Source organism: Pristis pectinata, chromosome 2 (genome assembly GCF_009764475.1).
Source record: "Pristis pectinata isolate sPriPec2 chromosome 2, sPriPec2.1.pri, whole genome shotgun sequence".
Taxonomy (NCBI): Eukaryota; Metazoa; Chordata; class Chondrichthyes; order Rhinopristiformes; family Pristidae; genus Pristis; species Pristis pectinata.
The window spans coordinates 132,432,105-132,453,053 of NC_067406.1; the positions used below are offsets into that span (position 1 = coordinate 132,432,105).

The following is a 20,949-nucleotide window of genomic DNA, read 5'->3' on the forward strand; positions in this document are numbered from 1 at the left end:
TTTCATTCTGAAACGCAATAGATACAACATATTGAGCTTTAAACTAAGAGCTTGTTGGTGGTGTTGCTTGAAGTGGGTGATGATAGGTCCTTTGTAACAGGGCTCTTTGTACTACTTAGGGCATGACATCAAGCAATAAGTAAATACAGCTGCATTTTTAATTAAGATTTATATAATATTTTGCTGGTGTTTTGGAGGTTTAATTCTGTGCCGATAGTATTTCTGCTTAAGCTGTACATTTAGAAATAAGAGTCATAAAACATAGAATAGATCATTCTGTCCATCTTTACTGTCTTTGCAAATGCTTCTGCTTTTTACTCTATTATTTTCTGCAAAAAGTTAAATTCAGTTTCCTTCTGAAAGTTACTACTGAATAGAACCAGGTGCTGAATTTGATGAGACACAATGATATCTGTTTGGTTTGGTTTGGATGAGTATTCTACTAAAGCATAGAACATTTCAGCACAGTACAGGCCCTTCAGCCCACAATATTGTGCTGACATTTTATCCTGCTCTAGGATCTATCTAACCCTTCCTTCCCACATAGCCCTCCATTTCTCTATCATTCTTGTGTCTATCTAAGAGTCTCTTAAATGTCCCTAATGTATCTGCTCCCACAACCTCTGCGGGCGGTGCGTTCCACGCACCCACCACTCTCTGTGTAAAAAAGATTTACGCCTGATATCCCCCTTATATCTTCCTCCAGTCACCTTAAAATTATATCCCCTTGTGTTAGCCATTGTTGCCCTGGGAAAAAGTCTCTGACTGTCCATTCGATCTATGCCTCTCAGCATCTTGTACACCTCTATCAAGTCACCTCTCATCCTCCTTCTCTTCAAAGAGAAAAGCCCTAGCTCACTCAACCTGTCCTCATAAAACAACTCATAAAAATGAGATGTCTTTATTAGTCACATGTACATCGAAACACACAGTGAAATGCATCTTCTGCATAGAGTGTTCTGAGGGCAGCCCGCAGGCGTTGCCACGCTTCCGGCACCAACATAGCATGCCCACAAAAGGTTCAGGTTTGGGCTGGACCATGATGAACTGGGATTTAGGAGTGAAGGAGGCTGAGGGGGCATGTGATTGAAGTAGACAAAATTATGAGGGACAGAGATAGGTTATATAGTAAGAGGCTTTTTCCCCATTGCAGAGATTTCTAAAGCTGGAAGGCATTGGTTTAAGCTGAGGCGTGGGAGTTATAGAGGGAGTCTGAGGAAGAGGGTGTTTGGAATCTGGAACTCATTGCCTGGGGGCTGGTGGAAGCGGAGGCTTTCACAACACTTAGGGACTACTTAGATGATCACTTGAATTGCCAAGGTATGGAAAGCTATGGGCCAAATGCTGGTAAATGGGATTAGTATAGATGGGTGCTCAATGGCCGGCAAGGACATGGTAGGTCCAAGAGTCTGTTTCTGTGCCGTATGACTGTATGAGTGGCTTATTCAGGTCAGGATGATTTGCTCAGTATTACCACTGTGCCCTTTTCCCTTGACCAACATTCAGTGTTTCTTCCCCAAACAGATCAATGGCTTTTTTTGCAATTGATGTATTCGTGCCATGAATCAGTTAAGGCAGGTATGGAAGACATTTGAAACTCTTGTACTCAGGCTGGATTGGACACAGTCTGGTTGGGCTGTGTTAGGTTTTAATCTTACACCAGAACCAATTTCTATCATTAAATCCATTTCCACTATCTTTGAGTCATAATTCCATGTCATAACCTCTCAATGTATAAAATAAACTCAACCCCCTCTGAATTTTTTAACCAATTGTCATAAAACTGACACAGATTATGGACTTCCCTTCCAGTAAAAACAGCTCGGCCCCCACCCCGAGTCTATCAAAGTATCTCATCATTTTGAACGTTTAATATATATCCCCATACTCTCAGATTTAAAGTTGGCATCTGGCTGAGTATCAATTGCCTCTTGTGAAGAGCATTCTAAATTTTTGCCACATGGTGGCAGGTTATGTTCCTGCTCCACTTCTGCGAGGTGGGAAGGCTCAAAACTCCTCCTGGTGTAAATTTCAACTGGTAGGGAGCCTTGCCACAAATGATCTGCTTGTGAGTTAAAGTTGATATCCTGAAAACAAATTCAAAAGATTAACCTAAGCATCAGCCTAATTAAGTAGTGAACCAAACAATTACTACACCTGCCTTCTCCTTCCTCGGATACTGATCCAGTTACCATGCCATGCAACATTAATTGGATATTATAGTAGACAATGAGACAATGGCAAGATTATTGAATGAGTACTTTTCATCCTTTTTTTTACCATAGAGGAAGAGAATAACAGTCCCAGGAGTTCAAACCAAAAACAAGGAGTAGATTTTATTGGATTCAAAGTAACAAAATGATAAGATAAGATTTCTTTATTAGTCACATGTACATCAAAACACACAGTGAAATGCATCTTTGCGTAGAGTGTTCTGGGGGCAGCCCTCAAGTGTCGCCACGCTTCCGCCGCCAACATGGCATGCCCACAACTTCCTAACCCGTAAGTCTTTGGAATGTGGGAGGAAACCGGAGCACCCAGAGGAAACCCACGCAGACACGGGGAGAATATACAAACTCCTTACAGACAGCTAACAGTTATGGGAATTATAATATACAAGTATTCAGGAGCCCAGGGTCACGGAATAGTTCCAACACGGAGAGAGGCCATTTGGCCTGTCAAGCCCTTACTGGTTCTTTGCAAAAGCAACCCAGTTAGTTCCACACTCCCGCTCTTTGTCCTCAGCCCTGCAAATTATTTACTTTCAAATATCTATCCAGCACACTTTTGGATACTACATTTGTATCTCGCTTCACTACCTGGCAATGTATTCCACACCCTAATCACTCAGTGCATAACAACAAAAATGTCCTTGTATCTCATTTGCACCTTTTGCCAATCATCTTATTTCTTTGTCCCGTAATTCTTGACCAAATGTCCATTCATCCTTGGTTAGAGAGACAAGAAATTAGCCAGAGTTCCTGCTCTTGATCACTGCCTTGTGGTCCTGGAACTGATAGTTTTCACCCCTAAATATTAAAGGAAATGGCTGGAGGAGTTACAGGAGCCTTAGTCTCAGCCTTTCAAACTCTCTTCATTTGGGAATTGTGCCAATAGATTTGTAATTTACTAATGTTGTTCCGCCCTTGAAAAGGCTGTAAAGGAAACCAGGTAATTACTATTTAACATCAATTTGTTGGCAAGTTATTACAGTTCATCATTCAAGGCAGAGTGACTGAACATCAGAGGGAGCCAACATGCTAAGTTTTGCACAGTTAATCTAGTTAGGTTTTCTGAGGCAATTTCTGATATGATAGGAAAGTAAGTATCTATGGATGTCACCTCAGTGGGTTTCCAGAAAGCACTTAATAAGGTCCAATATAAGAGGTCATTAGTAAGTATGGAAGTGCATCTAGTTGGAAGTGTTCTTTTGTCTTGGTCAGAAGCAGAGGGCAGATAGAAGCGATCTGCTCTGATCGGCAAGGATGTGACAACCGGCGTCTTTCAGGGATCTGTTGTAGGGCCTCATTTTTCTTTTCAAAATGTTAATGACTTGGAGGAAGGAATCGGCAATTGTACATCCAAGTTTCCAGATGACACTTTGTCAAAAGTAGTGCAGATGGGAGCAGGAAGTTGCAAAGAGAAGTAGGCAGATTGTGAGTGAGCAAGACTATGCCAAATGGCATCCATTGCAAGCAAGCGGAGGAATCCAAGAAAGATAAATCCGATTACTTTCTAAAAAGTGGCTCAAAAGAAGAATTTGGGAGTCCAAATGTACAAAACATTGAAAGGCAACAGTCCAAAAGTAAAAGGCTGCAGAAGCTGGAAATCTAAAATAAAAACAGAAAATGCTGGAAATACTCATCAGGTCAGACAGCATCTGTGGAGAAGTTACCATTTCAGACCAATGACCTTCAATCAGAACTTGTGTAATACGAGTGTCTGCTATAGACCGAGTTTAGTGGCCTGCTCCTGTCAAGGAGAACTCTTTGTTGGGTTTCGCTACTTGCCAGCTCAAACAATTGGCCAACTGGGGGAAGCCGTCCACCACTAATCCCTCACAAATTGCCCCAGAGTGTAGTATTATTGTTAACCCAATCCCTGTAATGATCCCACGGCTTCCATGCTCTGCTGTGCTTGGGAATCTGAATGGTGCAATCCTTGACCGCCCAGTGAGTCCTTTACACTTGAGCCAAAACGTCCCGACCATTACACTTGAGCCAGTTCCTGTCCTTCATCTACTGCATATGCAATTTTCCAGCAGAGTTAATGGCTCAGGTTAATGACTTTTCATCAGAACTTGGAAAAATCAGAAATAAACCAATATGCAGAAAAAGTTGGGAGGGTGGAGAGAGCAAGAGCAAATAGAAACAGAGCAACTGGATGTACTCAGCATGTCAGTTTTTGGTATTGGTATTGGTTTATTATTGTCACTTATACCGAGGTACAGTGAAAAACTTGTCTTGCATACCGATCGTATAGGTCAATTCATTACACAGTGCAGTTACATTGAGTTAGTACAGAGTGCATTGATGCAGTACAGGTAAAAACAATAACAGTACAGAGTAAAGTGTCACAGCTACAGAGAAAGTGCAGTGCAATAAGGTGCAAGGTCACAACAAGGTAGATCGTAAGGTCATAGTCCATCTCATCATATAAAGGAACCGTTCAATAGTCTTATTACAGTGGGATAGATAAGACTATTGAGGCTATATCTGTGGAGGGAGAAATAGTTAATGTTTCAGGGTAATAATCATTATCAAGCACGAAGATGAAGGGAGCAGAGGAGGGTTCGACATGTAAGGCTCGAAGCTCATTAAGATGGGGAAGCTGAAGGATGGAGCTGAGGCCTGCTCAGGATTGATCATTTGGGATCAGAAAGGAGAAGATCTGCAAAGCATGGGATGGGGAGGTGGGTGAAAAGATGGGGTCAGAGGAAAGTGAAGGTAGGGTGAGGTATGAGAATTCAAGGGTCGTTGATGTTTGTCATCTTTGAGTCCGAAATGAAGGAGAAAGGTTTTTGTTGAAACACCAAATTTGGCCAGGATAAAGTGGAATTCAGAGCAGTGCTACTGCAGAGCGAGGTCAAGAGCAAGCATGTGTTAACACGTGAGCATTAAATGTGGATCGCAGGATGTGATAAGAATAGTGCTTTGAGAAATGCTGGATAGTTTGAACATATCTGTGATCATGGATGCATCTGAACAGGAAAGGGTGGAACTTCAGTTGGAAGGAGGCTGAGGGGTGACCTTATATTATAACATCATGGGGGGGCATAGATAAGGTGAATGGTCACAGTTTTTTCCCAGAGAAGGAGAGTCTAAAACTAGAGTGCATAGGTTTAAGGTGAGAGGAGAAAAATTTAAAGGGGACTTGAGGGGCAACTTTTTCATACAGAGGGTGGTAGGTACATGAAACAAGCTGCCAGAGGAAGTGGTAGAGGCGGGTACAACGACAATGTTTAAAAGGACCGGAATAGCATCTCAGCTGGATAGTTCTGAGGAAGTTAAAACTTAATAGGTGGTGTATGGCAGGCGTAAAGGTAGACCATATTAGAGATGTAGAATTAAACTGTTTCTTTGTTTGAGAGAATAAAGAGTGGGAAATTCGGTCAGGTTTGAACGTGTTGCCAAGGTTGTCAGCAGCCTGATTCAGCCACATCCAGTGTACCAGAAGGGGACAGAATTGGTGGAGAGGATCCGGTGTTTGGATTAGGACTGAAAGCAAAAGTTTTGGCTTTCCTAATCTTTAGTTCGAGGAAATTGTTACTCAACAAAGAACCATGTCTGACCACAAGCAGACAGGCTTCATTTTCCATTCATGGTGGCCAATAAAGAGAGAGAGAGAGAGAGAGAGAGAGAGAAGCAGAGATCGAGAGACAGATACTGGGAGAGAGAGAGAGAAAATAAGAGATTGAGAGAGACAGAGACAGAGAAAGGAGACACCGGGAGAGACAGAGGGTGTATGGAACAAGCCCCCAGAGGAAGCGGTAGAGGTGTGTACAGTTACAATGTTTAAAGGACATTTAGACAGGTACACGAATAGGAGAGGATAATGGGCTAAACATAGGCAAATAAGACTAGCTCAGGTAAGCAACTTGATCAGCACGGACAGATTGGCTGAAGTGCCTGTTTCCGTGCTGTATAGCTCTATGACTCTAATTCTGCAAAGAGAGAGAATTCGACAGAGAGAAACAGAGATAGAGAGAGAGAGCAATAGAGATCAGCACACCGAGGGAATTCAGCACAGACAGAGAGAGAGAGAATTCAGCATAGAGAGAGAAAGAATTCAGTATGGAGAATTCAGCTTGGAGAGAGAGAGAGAGAAAATTCAGCATAGAGAGAAAGTTTGAGAGAGCAGCACAGAGAGAGAGTAAGAGAGAATTCAGCATGGAGAAGGAGGGAGAGAGAGAATTCGATATAATATTACATATGATTACATAGGGTCATCAAGAAATCCTTTTGGGAGTTCACAAGAAATGTCTTTACCCAAAGGGTGGTAAGGATGTGAAACGTGCCAGCACAGGGAGTTATTGAAGTGAATACTTATTTTACACACAGAGCATTTGGCCCATTGAATCCATGCTGGCTCCTAGTTGTTCAACTCACCCTCTCACTCACATGTCCATCAATTCCCCTTTGATTGTGTTGCCATTTACCTACACCAGGGGCAACTTACAGTAGACAATTAAACTAGTGATTCGTTTCAGGGAGTTTGGACCAGCACATGAGGGTTACACTGAGATTTGGTTGTGAAATGATGAGGGGAGGCTCATGTCGACATAAATGCTGGCATGGACTGGTTGGGCTGAAAGGCTTGTTTTAGTGCTATGCAGTAAAATATTCATTCGCAGAGCTTCTCCAAGCAGCAGTTGTTAAAGTTAAACATACTGATAGATGTGCCGTTAGCTCCATTTATAAGATCTGGGAATTATGAGGTCATTCAGTAGATTATGTTTCCATTTTTCAGCCTCTGATCTGAAACAATGACTTTTTTTAAAGAGAATTTTTTTACCCACTGTTTAATCGGTTACGTGATCCTATTAGCTAATGTTTCCTGGCAGAGAACTCCAGGGAAATAGGAATGCAGTGTCTTATTGAATTTCTGTGTAAGCAGTAACACAAGCAATAGTGACAAGAGAAGTACGTTGGACTTTATTGTATTAAGATAATGCAATAAACACATCTACAGACAAGACTGCTCAATGTAGAGGACTTGGTGCAAATCTGTTCCCCATACTGCAATTTGCTTCAAAAGCAACCATTTTTATATCTTTTCCCTCCCTTTTTCCTGATTCTGTGAGAGTTACTACCTGCAATGCTCTGTTAGAATGGGATCTATATAAACCTTACCATCTATCTTCAAGGATATTCTTTGGAAATTTTTATCTTCATATACAAATCCATCACCTTATGTCATGTGACCTCTGACACTGACATATTGCATAGCCCAGGGTGCCAGCCATACCCCTGAACTCTGGGCCAGAAGGTCATGTGCTCAAGCTCCACTCAGGGGACTTGATCATATAATCCAGGCTGGCATTTGTGTAGAATTAGTGTGTTGTGCATAAGACATGAATTTTTGCTTTATTTTACTTTTTTTATTTTAAAAAAACATTTGGGAGAAGTGTCAATTTTCTCCACAAAGTGCATAGAAATGGAAATTGGTAACAGCAGTTACAGACTTCTGTATTTCATTTTCTTTCATGTCATTGCAAACATCTTTGGTCTTTTGCCTTCACTTTCACTTCCAACTTGCTTCATGTTTTCTTATGACATGAAAGGGGTCATTCGGCTGTCAAGTCCATGCTCAGAGCAATCAGCCCTAGTACCATTCCCCAGATTATTCCCTTATGATCTAATCTCTCTCCCGTGTCCGTTGACTCTCCCTGATTTTCCTGCCACCTATCATGGACAATATACAGGGGCCATTTAACCTGCCATCACCTCTTCGGGATGTGGGAGGAAACTGGAGCACCTGATGGAAACCCATGCTGACACAGGGAGAATTTCCAGATTCAAACAGAATGTACCCAAGATCAGAAGTGAACCCAGCAATGCTCCGCCGATGTGCCTCCTGTAACGAATGTGATTGGTCAGTAGTCCTATGGAACATTTTGAAAGCCAAGTGCAACATTTTTAAAGCAAAATGAATGGAAATGTAAATTGTGCAAGGTTGACATTGATTATCGATGTGGACTATTATTGGTGAAACCCCTCTGATTTTCCAGGTGAACCTTCAGATGCTTTTTCCTTTATTGTTAGGACTGAAAATTCAAGCCCTTAACATAAGAATTGGGGACAGGAAAAGCCCAGGGGCTCTTGGAGGCTGAGTCATCATTCATCATGATCAGGGCTGATCTTTTTCCTACATAATGAAGGAAACATTGAAAATAGGAGCAGAATTAGACCATTTGACCCATTGAGATCACTCTACATCTGAATTCATTATCCTGTTCCGGCTTTTGCCTTATATCCTTGATCCCTTTAGCCCCAAGAACAATATCTAACTCCTTCTTGAATATATGTAATGATTTGGGTTCAATTGCTTTCTGTGGAAGAGAATTCCACAGGTTCAACTATTCCTGGGAGAAAAAACTCTTCACTTCATTCCAAAATGGTTTACCCCTTTTCCTAAGACAGTGACCCGTGGTCCTGAACTCTCCCAGGAATATCCTTCCTGCATCTAATCTGTCCAGCCCTGTTCGAATTTTGTAGGTTTCTATCAAGTCCCTGCTCACAGATATTAAGCTGACTCAGCCATCTTAAAGATCTCACTCAGCACTATCTGACAGACAGCTGGGTAGTATTCCTAATGTCCCTCAATCAACACTACTGCTGTCTGGTTGCTTGTCTCATTTCTGTTTGTGAGACCTTATATGGTTCCCCTTGTTCCCCCATATTACACCATAACCTATTACTACAAAAGTACTTGACTGTGAATATCGTTAGGATCTTCTGAGATCACAAAAGATGCCACATCAACATAAGTTCATTCTTTCTTCCGCTCCTCTTTGTAGAGCTTTCACTGACCCAACTCCTAATATTCAAAACATTACCAAAAATTAGTTATCTTGCTATTTCTCTCAGTGCTTTTAAAAGCTTCAAAATCTTTTAAAGTGAACTTTTGTCCAGCTGATCTATTTCCTTCCTCATTCTTCCTTATGGGTGATGCAACTTGGGATGTTTTATGAACTTAAAGGTACTTTACAAATAAAAGTTGCCGTTGTCCAGAAACATGCTGAGTTTTAGCAAAGCATTCTTTACCGCTAATCATTTTTCACAAGGTTTATATACCCTTACCCTCCGCATCACCTCCCCTGTCAAATCCTGAAATGCCTTTGGCATGTACCAACTCATTAAATGTAGCTGCACATTTGTCACACGGATGTGTTCTGAGCAAGTCCTTTCATTTAGAATAAAAGATTTAATATAAATACAAATGCAATATGCTAACAATATGTTACTCATGTTATACAGCTGATTAAGTCAGATAGCAAAACATTTGTTGAAAAATGTAGAATGCGTAATGGTATTCATTTGAAGAATTGGCATATGAACATACAGCAATGACAAACAGGAAGAGACCCACCGATTGATCCAGCCTTTCCTAAACAACTACAATGCCGTGTCAAGTAGAATATTTAAAACAGACTCCAACTCCATGCAGAACTTGCATGTAGTCTCTTGTGTTTGAAAAAAAAGATAAAAAGCCAGATAGCAAATTTGATCCAATTCTGAAAGTTAATATAATCTGAATGGGACTTTGCTGGTCTTCAAATATGGTACAGGATACCCCTTTTAAAAAGCTCTACCTTGAATCTAATTGTCTTCCAACATTATTGAATATGACCAAACCTAAGTGTTATCATTTCATCTGTGTTACTGAATCTGCTACTGTATCCAAGTATTATTTATCTAAAGGTGTTACTGAATATGTGGCTGGTTATCAGTGCCATAGAACCATAGAACAGTATAGCACAATACAGGCCCTTCAGCCCACCATGTTGTGCCGACCTTTAAACCTTGCCTAAGACTATCTAACCCCTTCCTCCCACATATCCCCCTATTTTAAATTCCTCCATATGCTTATCTAACAATCTCTTGAATTTAACCAATGTACCTGCCTCCACCACCACCCAGGCAGCGCATTCCATGCACCAACCACTCTCTGGGTAAAAAACCTCCCTCTGATATCTCCCTCAACTTCCCACCCATTACTTTAAAGCCATGCCCTCTTGTACTGAGCATTGGTGCCCTGGGAAAGAGGCGCTGGCTGTCCACTCTATCTATTCCTCTTAATATTTTGTATACCTCTATCATGTCTCCCCTCATCCTCCTTCTCTCCAAAGAGTAAAACCCTGGCTCCCTTAGTCTCTCCTCGTAATCCATACTCTGCCAGTCAATCCCTTGCTGAATCTCATGGCATTCCTGAAGCTTCTGTTTAATCTGATTTTCGCAAAAGTATAACTAAAGTTCTTGATTGATAAATCCTATTAAGCTACTTAAACTCTTTATCACTGGAGATGAATCTTACTAGTTCCTGAATCTCGCAGGTTTATTGAAGCTCAATTATAGCTTTATCTCTCAATATCAATGATACTCTCTATGAGCCAATGCCTGTTGTTTTATTCCATGGTATTCTGAGTGTTATTTTAGTTCAGAGTAGAACGAAATGTCTCATGTTTTATTGCATGGTATTATTCTCAGTGTTATTTAATCTCATTGTATTACTCTGTGTAATTATCTTGCAGTGTTACCGAATCTGAGTTACTTCATACTGAATCTCTGTAATTTCACGTTCTCTCGCAGTATTTATTTTGTTATTTTGTCTCCTATCATCTTGAACTTATTTATTTTCTCACTATTATTCCCTTTACTTAGTGTTATCTTACTGTTATTTTATCTCACTGCTACTGAGTGTCTCGTTGTTATTCTGTCTCATTGTTACTGAGCCTCCGTGCCCGCAGCCTCGGGCTCCGTCACGACCCCCTCCAGTAGCCCGCTGACCGGCTCTCTGTCCTGGAAGCAGCGCCTTTGGCGAGGGTGCAGGGGACTGAACGGTGGATCCAGCGTACCGCCTCTCACCTTGCGACGCCGGCGCTCCCACAACGCAGGTAGAAGGGGCGGCTTGGCGGCGCAGAGGACCGACCTACAGGGAAAGGTGAGGGTGGCGTGAGGGGTGGGGGGTGGCAGCGATGTCGTCGGCGTGGTGGAGACAACTGGGCGCTGTTATAGGCTCCCTCCCACGGCCCTTTCCTCTCCTGTGTATGGGGGGGAGGAAGAGATGGTGAGTGAAAGTGGTTCAGCCACGTGTGAAAGTAGTGGGCTCGTCTACACACCTCCCCCGGAGGCACTGATCCAGACACACACACACACACACACACACACAGTGGGGCTATCTTTGCCCTACCAACCAGTTATGCGAGGAGGAGGAGGAGAAGGTGGGGGGCGGGGGAAGAGGAGAGAGAAAAAGAGAGAGAGGGAGAGAGCGCTGTTTAAGTGAAACTCGAAAGCACTTGGTGCAAAGCGAGAGAGAGAGACACACACACCACAGATGTACAGGGACACCGTGCAGAAAGCTGAACGCATTTTGGATGTAAATAGGAAGGTGCAGACACACACTGTACAGGGAGGGTCACCGCATAGGAAGACGTAACAGCTGGTGGACAGGAGAGGGAAGAAGTTGGGGGTGGGGGCTGGGGAAGGAGAGGGAGATGCAGAGTCATCGTACAGAGGCCGGGGTCTGTGGGGAAGACAGGGATCTACCGAAAGACACGAGAAACAACACAGGCTGGATGGGTGTATAAACAGAGAGAGAGAGATTGTGCAGAGGCATACGATCCAAGTGTCTAGGGGAGGGAGGGAGGGAGAGAGTGTGAGAGGGAGAGCCTGCATAGAGCCACGGTGTACAGGAAGAGAGAGACACACACAGTACAGAGTCACACGCAGACTGGATGTAGAGGGGAGGGAGAAAGAGAGATTGCACAGGGTAGTGGGGAGAGAGAGAGAGCGAGAGAGCGCCTGTGCAGAGACTCAGCACCGAGGAAAGGAGCGACAGACTTCACGGAGGGAACCCGGCGCTATCCCAGCACTCACCTCAGTTTAGGAGTCAGAGAGACGGCGGCAATGACAGGGTAAGAGGCGCTTGCTGTTTGCTCGCACCGTATGATACTGTTACATTGAAAGCCTTCACTTAGTAACCCGATCGCGACCGTTCGCCGCAACTGCCAAGTGTGGCAAAAGAAACCTCCCTCCGCTCTTTGTCTGCTCCCCTGCCGGTGAATGTCACTGCTTCGAGCATTTCAGTGAAAGCGAAAGGAGAGGCACCGAGGCACAGCCTGTGTGCCGGCTGAATTCTAATACTGAGTGCCTCTCGGTCCAAAGCGCTCCTCACTCCATCTGTCACCCGCTAATCATTGTGCCCGATAAATCCTTGTTTATTCAGCAGCATTTGTTACAGTGGAGCCTCACAATGCTGGCATTAGCTGCTGTTTAGCACTGGCGCTCAGTCAGGGTTGTTGCAGACTTTAGAGGCACTGAAAGCGAGACAGTACTGATACCAGAAAATAAGGGGAAGGGGTGGAATTTCATGGGGAAATGCCCGATCGCTACTCCCCCGGGATCTGAACTTTACCCGTGACAGGAGAATGTGGCCAGGGACTGTCTCTGGGGGGTCCCAGGCGCAGTGTCTGGTCCTCCTGGGCTCTGGAAGAGGCGCTGAAAGTCAGTGCCGCTGGGTCAGAGAGAGGGGAAGTAAATTTAAGCTCCTCTTTTCCTTCACTTGCCTGGAAGTTTTGTTTGTATGGCTTCGGTGTTGCAAACTATCTGGGAAACAGTGAGGAATGGGAACGTGGACGAGGTGCCTGAGAGTGCAGAGACGATGTGTTCAGGAGGGGAGGAGATTGGGTGGAGTGCATCTGTTGTGAACTGTGCATTTCAAAGGCACCCACAGCGGCTTATAAATATCTGCTGTACACCAGGCTGAGCAATCCTTCGACCATCCACAATGTTTATGCATCGTGCATTGTTGGTCTGAGACACGAAGTGGACTCTTTGTGCTCCTAAACAGGGGAGATGATATTTTGCAGTTTCATGCAGAATTAAGGCAATTAAAAAACCAGGTTGTCAATTATACACACTCTGTGGGCACCTGGACACTCTTATTCTGGGAAAGCTTAATGGATAGGTACAAAAATAATTTTTAAAGGATGTTAATAAAGTACTGGCATTAAACCTGGTGTGAAACTTAAGGCAGTTTCTTTGGAGTAGAGTGTTGCACATCTCAGCCAAAATATTTCAGCTTTGGAGAGGTTGCAAGACAGATCCATCAGAATGGGGTTTAAGATTGCATGACTGTATTTTCTTGACCACTGAAGATTAAAGGGTGATCTGATTAAAGTTGTTCAAATGTTTAAAATAGTTAAGAGAGAGTGGATGGCAACTTCAGTCCACTGGTAGAGCCCAGAATAGATCTTTCCCCTCTCCTAGCAACCCCTAACTCCTAATACATACAGTCCCACCAAAACAAAGTACTTGGGTAGATGGAGCTATTGAGTATGTGAACACTGAGATTGCTTTTTTATTGTGGGTGTTGTGGGTGGTGGCAATCAAGATAGTAAATGGAGTTAAATTGCAGGTCTAATTGAGTGGCAGGTCAGGTTTGAAGGGCTGAATAATCTTCTCTAGTTTGTTAATAAATCAAATAATTTTTCAGTCCACCAATCCCATAAAAGGCTCTGCAGAGTTTGTTACAAAATGCATGTCTGAGATGATAGGAAAGATGCTTAGCAATTACTTGGTGGTACAAACCCCAGCACCTCATCCAGATTATTTCAGATTAAGACAACACCTTGCAAGGCAGCAAGTGTAAGTAAACTATTTTACTGGCTGAGACATCACTGGCTGAAACTGTTTCACAGAATCATGGACATTTTCTGCATAGGAGGTCTTTCAGCCCATCGTGACCATGGCAACCAAAACTGAACTTTAGGCTGATCTCATGTCCTGGCTCTTGTTTCGGTCCCTGCAGGCTTGGTATTCATTTATTATTGTCACTTGTACTGAGTTACGGTGAAAAACTTGTCTTGCATACTGATCGTACAGGTCAATTCATTACACAGTGCAGTTACATTGAGTTAATACAGAGTGCATTGATGTAGTACAGGTAAAAACAATAACAGTACAGAGTAAAGTGTCACAGCTACAGAGAAAGTACGGTGCAATAAGGTGCAAGGTCACAACAAGGTAGATTGTGAGGTCAGAGTCCATCTCATCGTATAAAGGGACCATTCAATAGTCTTATCACAGTGGGGTAGAAACTGTCCTTAAGTCTGGTGGTACGTGCCCTCAGGCTCCTGTATCTTTTACCGGATGGAAGAGGAGAGAAGGGAGAATGACCCGGGTAGGTGGGGTCTTTGATTATGCTGGCTGCTTCACCAAGGCAGCGAGAGGTATAGACAGTGTCCATGGAGGGGAGGCTGGTTTCCGTGATGTGGTGGGCTGCGTCCACAACTCTCTGCAGTTTCTTGCGGTCCTGAGCAGAGCAGTTGCCATACCAAGCTGTGATGCATCCAGATAGGATGCTATCTATGGTATTACAGCTCTTTACCTGTTCTCTGGGGCACCTTTTAAAGGTGATGAGGTTTTCTGCTTCCCCATCTTGTAGGCAGTGAGTTCGAGTCCCCCATTCTTCATTAAGGGATTTCTTTTTCTCAACTCCCTTTGATCCTTCTACTAATTAACTTAAATCTATGCCAGATTTAGTGACCACTTTTTTTTAAAGAGATGAATAACATTTGGAACAAGTCAATTCATGTGGGTTGATTAAGTCACTTCTTTAAGTCCTCAGAAAGATTTCTAATTGAATCAGTGAAGCCAAAAACATTCTTTGGTTATTAAGTCAGAGAGGTAAACAGTTCATTCTCTGCTCCTGATTCAGACTTGAGTGTTTTCCATAAAGTTTTGCACTTTCTGGATTTTGGATACACTAGTAAATAATCAGTGATTTATTGGCCTCAAATGAATTGCTGTATAATGGTTCGGATATATGCAGTGCTACAAGGATTGTACTGATGTATTTCACATGACAGATATGTTCAACTATTGATATGTCCCTTGAGTGAAGATCAGAAAATGAATGGACAGTATTTGTGATGGTGGGTTAGAGTGGTATCAGCTGGAATAGTTCAAATATCACAGAAATGATACTCCGTAATGTGATTTCAATACTAATTCCCATCCTGCCTTTGTTCCATAATCACCATTTTGTGAATGCAAGTTTGTAAATTCCATTTTTTGTTAATCATACATAATTCACAACTGGAACATGGAAAATGTATTTGACCCTTTTAAATACTATGTTGATCATGATGTATGTGGGCTTATGTATCTTATTTGAAAATTATATTTTAAACATATGTTTTCAAGTCCCCTAATCTCTCAGAATTGGATAACTTATTAGGCTTTTTTTTAATTCAAGAATAATTACAACCATTGCTGGAAAGTATAAACGGTGGTCAGGGAAAATTACTGTCAGCACATTCATTGAAATTAGTCAGGGTGAGGTGAATGCCGGGCAACTTTGAATTATTGCCATGGTACAGTTTATTTTATTATTGAAACCACTGACTCCTTCTCGCCCTTGACTGAAGGCACTTATGGACAGTATTCCAAGGATTCTGAATACCCATAATTGGCCATTCTAGTCCATAACTGTTCTAATAATTGGCCATTCTAGTCCGTAAGTATTCTAATAATTGGCCATTCCAGTCCATAAGCATTCACAAATTACTTCCCCACAGATCATTGAAGTTGGGAATCACCAGAGGTATCAGTGGATGCTGAGCAGGAGGAGGAATCTGGGCTGATTCAAATCTAAGCTTGAAAGGTTGAGGCCATGTAACTTACCTGCTGCCAGCCAGCCACCCCTCCTCTTCCTTCACCCCTCCCCCGTCCCCTGCTCTTTCCTAGTGTGGATGAATCCATTGTCCAACACAGTAAACTAATTGATCCATCAGGCAAGTACTTGCCCACAGACAAAGAGAAACCCACGTAGTTCAATTTGTTGATCTAACTTGGTGATATTGTGGCATGTTCACTACCCAGTGCGATTTTAATTGAACACAATCTCTTTGTTCAACTTGTGAATAAACCTTTACAGTGATGACATTTCCCCCTTTAAAAAGAACAGTTCTTTATAAAATACTGGTTTCCTAACCTATAACCTAACTCCATGGCAACTATTGCCCTGAAGTCAGCAATCTTTTCCCCGCTGATTCATTTTATAAATTGCAAAAAATAATATAAATAATACATTGATCTGCATCAGTGACAAACTCAAAATAGTTACATAAATGTTTTAACTTCTGTTCTCATTAATGGAAAAACCTAAAGGTCTATTGGGAAAGAGGAGAAGGGAAAGAATACTAATTGGACAGCTCTTTCAAAGAGTTGGCACGTGCTGATAGGCCCGTGGTAGTGTAACTAAAGATGTATTATTTGCATATAGTTTTGAGCATTGAAAGCTGAAAATGCAAACTGAAACAAAGGAAATGATGTTTTACAATACTCATAATATCTTTGCTAAATGCAATCATTGTAAGTTAGTTTCATTTTAAATTATAGTGGGATTCTCCTTTAAAAGATCATTCTTTTTAACATGGCTTCACAGTGACTATCAGAATAATAACTATTTCCCATCAAGTTTGAACAAGGAAGAACCCCGTTGATATTTGATGATGTAGAATGGAGCCAGCAGTACATTTGGGAATAGTGAATTTGTCTAGGGGCAGTTTCAGGAAGAATATCAATAATTGTTTGTTTAAAACACAAATTAAGGGATGATAAAATCTTTGCTGTGAGATTCTTTGAACCTGCCAAATGTCAAGATGCACATGGTATGCTATAATCAAGCTGATTTTCCCCTGTGCCATCATTGCTTGACTGCAAAGCATATGCTCACTTTTGCATTGCAGCGAAAGAGAGGAAGCTTTCATTTTATTTATTTTCGGGACTTGGGTGTTGCCAGCTAGGTCACGTCCATCCCTAATTTCCCTTAAGAAGGCGGTGGTCAGCTGCCTTCTTGAATTGCTGCAGTCCCTCTGCTGAATGTACATTTATCCCTCTGTGAGGCAGGGAATTCTAGGATTCAGACTCAACAGCGATGAAAGACCGGCATTATATTTCCAAGTCAGGATGGTGCACGACTTGCAGGGAATCTCTAGGTGGTGGTGTTCCCATGTGCCTGGTGTCCATGTGCTTTTTGGTGGTAGGGGTCATGGCTTTGGGAGTTGCTGTCAGAGAAATGGTCAAGTAACTGCAGTACATTTCATAGATGGTGCACACTGCAGCCATTGTGTGCAATGGTGGAGGAAATGAATGTGTTGGGTGTAACTGTGGTTAAAGCAGTCAGGTGGACTGCTTTGTAAGATAAGGTATCTATTAGTCACATGTACATTGAAACACACAGTGAAATGCATCTTTTGCGTCGAGTGTTCTGGGGGCAGCCCGCAAGTGTCACCACGCTTCCGGCGCCAACATAGCATGCCCACAACTTCCTAACCCATACGTCTTTTGGAATGTGGGAGGAAACTGGAGCACCCGGAGGAAACCCACGCAGACATGGGGAGAACGTACAAACTCCTTACAGACAGCAGCTGGAATTGAACCCGGGTCGCTGGCGCTGTAATAACGTTATGCTAACCGCTACTATCTTGTATGATATTGAGAGTTGTTGATCTGTGTTCATCCACGCAAATAGAGAGTTCTCCATCACGTTCTTGATTTATGCCTTATAGATGGTGGAAAGATCTTGGGGTGTCAGGATGTGACTCATTCACTGCAGGATCCCCACCCTCTGAGCAGTTAAATTGTTGGTCAATGGTGACTCTAGAATATTGACGGCGGGGCACTTGGCCATGGTAACACCGAGGAGCGTCACGGGTAGCTGGTGAGACTCAATTACTGGAAATGGTGATTGCCTGGCACTCTTGAGACGTGAATGTTAGTCAGCACATTCAGGCATATGCTGAGTAACATACGCTTAACAAGGGTCTTGCTGCATGCAGGCATGGACTGTTTCATTTGCTGAGGAGTTGCGAATGGATTTGAACATTGTACAACCATCAGCAGACATTCCCACTTCTGACCTTATGGTGGAAGGTAGGTCATTCTTGAAGCAGTACAAGATAGTTGGGCCTAGGACATTGCCCTGACCAACAACTGCGGTGATGTACTAGGACTGGGATGATTGCTTTGTGACAACCACAACCAACTTCGTTTGTGCACAGCATGACTCTAGCCACTGGAGTTTTTTTCCCCTATGATGCCCAATGAGTTGAGTTTTACCAGGGCTCTTTGATGCCCCAGTCCCTTTAAGTCAAATGCAGTCACTCTCACTTCCCCTCTGTAACTCAGCTCTTTGGATCATATTTGGCCCAAAACTGTGATGAGGTCTAGAGTCGAGTGGTCCTGGTGAAACCCAGGCTGGGCATCAGGGAGCAGGTTATTGGTGAGTAAGTGCCACTTGTTAACACTGTCGACAATGGTTCCATCACTTTGCTCGTGATTGAGAGTGGTAGTTAGCTGGATTGGATATACAGTCATCTTTCACAGGCTCATGATAGCCCCAAATACCTCACATGCAATGAAGTAATTTTGAAATATGGTCACTGTTGTACTGAAAGTAAAGCACATGGTACATTCCCACAATCTGTTCATGATAACGACCAGGTGTTCAGCATTAGTGCTGTTGATGGAGAGAAAAGTAGACTATGACTCTGGGGAGACTACCCTTTATCTCCTCGAATTGTATATTGGGATATTTTATACCCACTGCAGCGGACAGACAGATACCAGCACCTCTAGTTGTGCGGAGCTTCCTCAGTACCCTGTTGAAGTATTAGCCTTGCTAAGGTTCTCCAAACCACAAAGCTCATATGAGGGAAATAACCTTACAGCAAACTGTCATCATTACTTCAAAATATTATCTTTAATATTGATTGGAAATTTGGGTTAAATGTTGGAAAGTTAAAATAAAAATCAGGAAGCTGAAAGGCAACTGAGAACTGAACATTTCAGACATGGACTCTGAATCCACATATTTCTGATGCCAACAAATATGTGTCTGTTGTAGAAATTGGTGTCACCTTGTGCCAAAAATAATCTCTGGCACAATCATACTGATTCCATCCTCATCCTGATCCATCCCCTGTGCTGCATACACATATACAGTTTTATCTGTTGCCTAAACAACAGATTACCATGAGGATATATTTGTACAGTCCTATGTGACAGATATAGTGGTTGTTAGAGTAAGTGACTTGCTGAGCAAATATTAGAGCATGGGGTGCAAATATGGTGCATTTAGAGTGGGGTAAGCTGTATCCATTGCAGCAGGTTTTGTCAAAACAATCAGAATGGAAAACTGTTACTGCCAGGGGAACCCAAATGTTAGAGGTTGACGGTGAGATTACAAAATCCTTGTTTCTGCAGTAAGATGTTCTGTTACAACACGTCCTCCAGTGAGGTATGTAGAGGTTATGTATGCCAAGCAGTGTTATCTCCACTCTGGAGAAACTGTTCCATTTAGTGATGGTTTGTGTCTGTATTTATGTTATGTAAATAATGACTGCCACTTCACTCCAAAGCAGAGAACTACTTCAAAAGCAAGTTTTGTTTTCTGCTGGTCTTGAGCTTCTTAAAACTTGCCGGTGGAAGGGGCATGTTCTGAGTAAGTGTCGGAGCCAAGAGACTTGTGATTAACAGGGAGAATGTTCTCCAACCAGTTCACAACCCTCTTCCAGTTTACTTTGCTCCTCCTACGGTTCAAAGTCTATAATGCTGCACAGCAAGCCTATTTATTTCTCAGTGCAAATCCTAGACGAAAGGACTTCCTGAATTAAGGTAGTACGTGGCCAAGTCTGAGCTCATACATATCACGTGGCTTCACAAAGTAGTTTAGGAATGTTCTGTACTGTTACTATGAGGCCATACTCAACTGTGAGGAGTATGCTACTAACTTCACACTATTTCCCATTTTTGGGAGCCTCCTCTCAGTGCAGGCAGGAATCAATGAAGTTCACAATCACCTTCAATGCATCGACACAACCTTTGGGCAGTTTTTGTAGATCAAGCTTTCAAACTTGGCACAAAGCTCATGGTCTACCAGGTGGCAGTGATTTCTGCCCTCCTGAGTTCTTCTTGAGACTTGGATTTCTTACAGCGGGCACCTCAAAGCGTTGGAGAGATGTCACTAATGTTGTCTCCACAAAATCCTCTCACTTGGCAGGATAATTGAACTAATGTCGGTGTCTTTTCGCAAGCCAACATCCCCAGTGCTGAGACCTTAATTACGCTCAGTTGACTCCATTATTTATACCTGACACCAGACTCCTGCACCAGATGTTCTATTCTAAGTGTGGTCGTGGGGAGGGATTCCCACATGGACAGAAGAAAAGACCCAAGTGGGTTCTCAAAACCTCCTTGAGAAAATGCAACATTCCCACTGACTCCAGGGAATCCCTGTTCCATGACCATACAACGCCACAGCCAAGAAAGCTCATCAGCACCTTTACTTCTTCAGGAGGCTAAAGAAATTTGGTATGTCCCCTTTGACACTCACCAACTTTTATCAATGCACCATAGAAAGCATCCTATCTGGATGCATCACAGCCTGGTGTGGCAACTATTCTGCCCAGGACTGCAAGAAACGGTAGAGCTGTGGACACAGCCCAGCGCGTCATGGAAACCAGCCTCCCCTCCATGGACTCTATACCTCTCGCTGCCTTGGTGAAGCAGCCAATATAATCAAAGACCCCACCCATCTGGGTCATTCTCTCTTTTCTCCTCTCCCATCTGGCAGAAGATACAGGAGCCTGAGGGTACATACCACCAGGCTCAAGGACAGCTTCTATCCACGGTGGTGACTATTGAACGGTTCCCTTATACG

General features: G+C 42.8%; 1 protein-coding gene across 3 annotated transcripts in view; it reads left to right on the forward strand.

Annotated features, from left to right (window-relative positions):
• LOC127582098 (PH and SEC7 domain-containing protein 3-like) overlaps positions 1-20,949 on the forward strand; it is a 336,591-nt gene that overhangs the window by 57,440 nt on the left and 258,202 nt on the right. Inside the window, exon 1 of one of the 3 annotated variants that reach the window (XM_052037138.1) lies at positions 11,143-11,163. The exons of 1 other annotated variant lie outside the window; for it this stretch is intronic. The gene's annotated coding sequence lies outside the window, so the exon portion shown is untranslated. Of the gene's footprint in view, positions 1-11,142; positions 11,164-11,910; positions 12,137-20,949 lie in introns of those variants that run through there. One more of the 3 variants, XM_052037119.1, reaches the window with a different exon arrangement.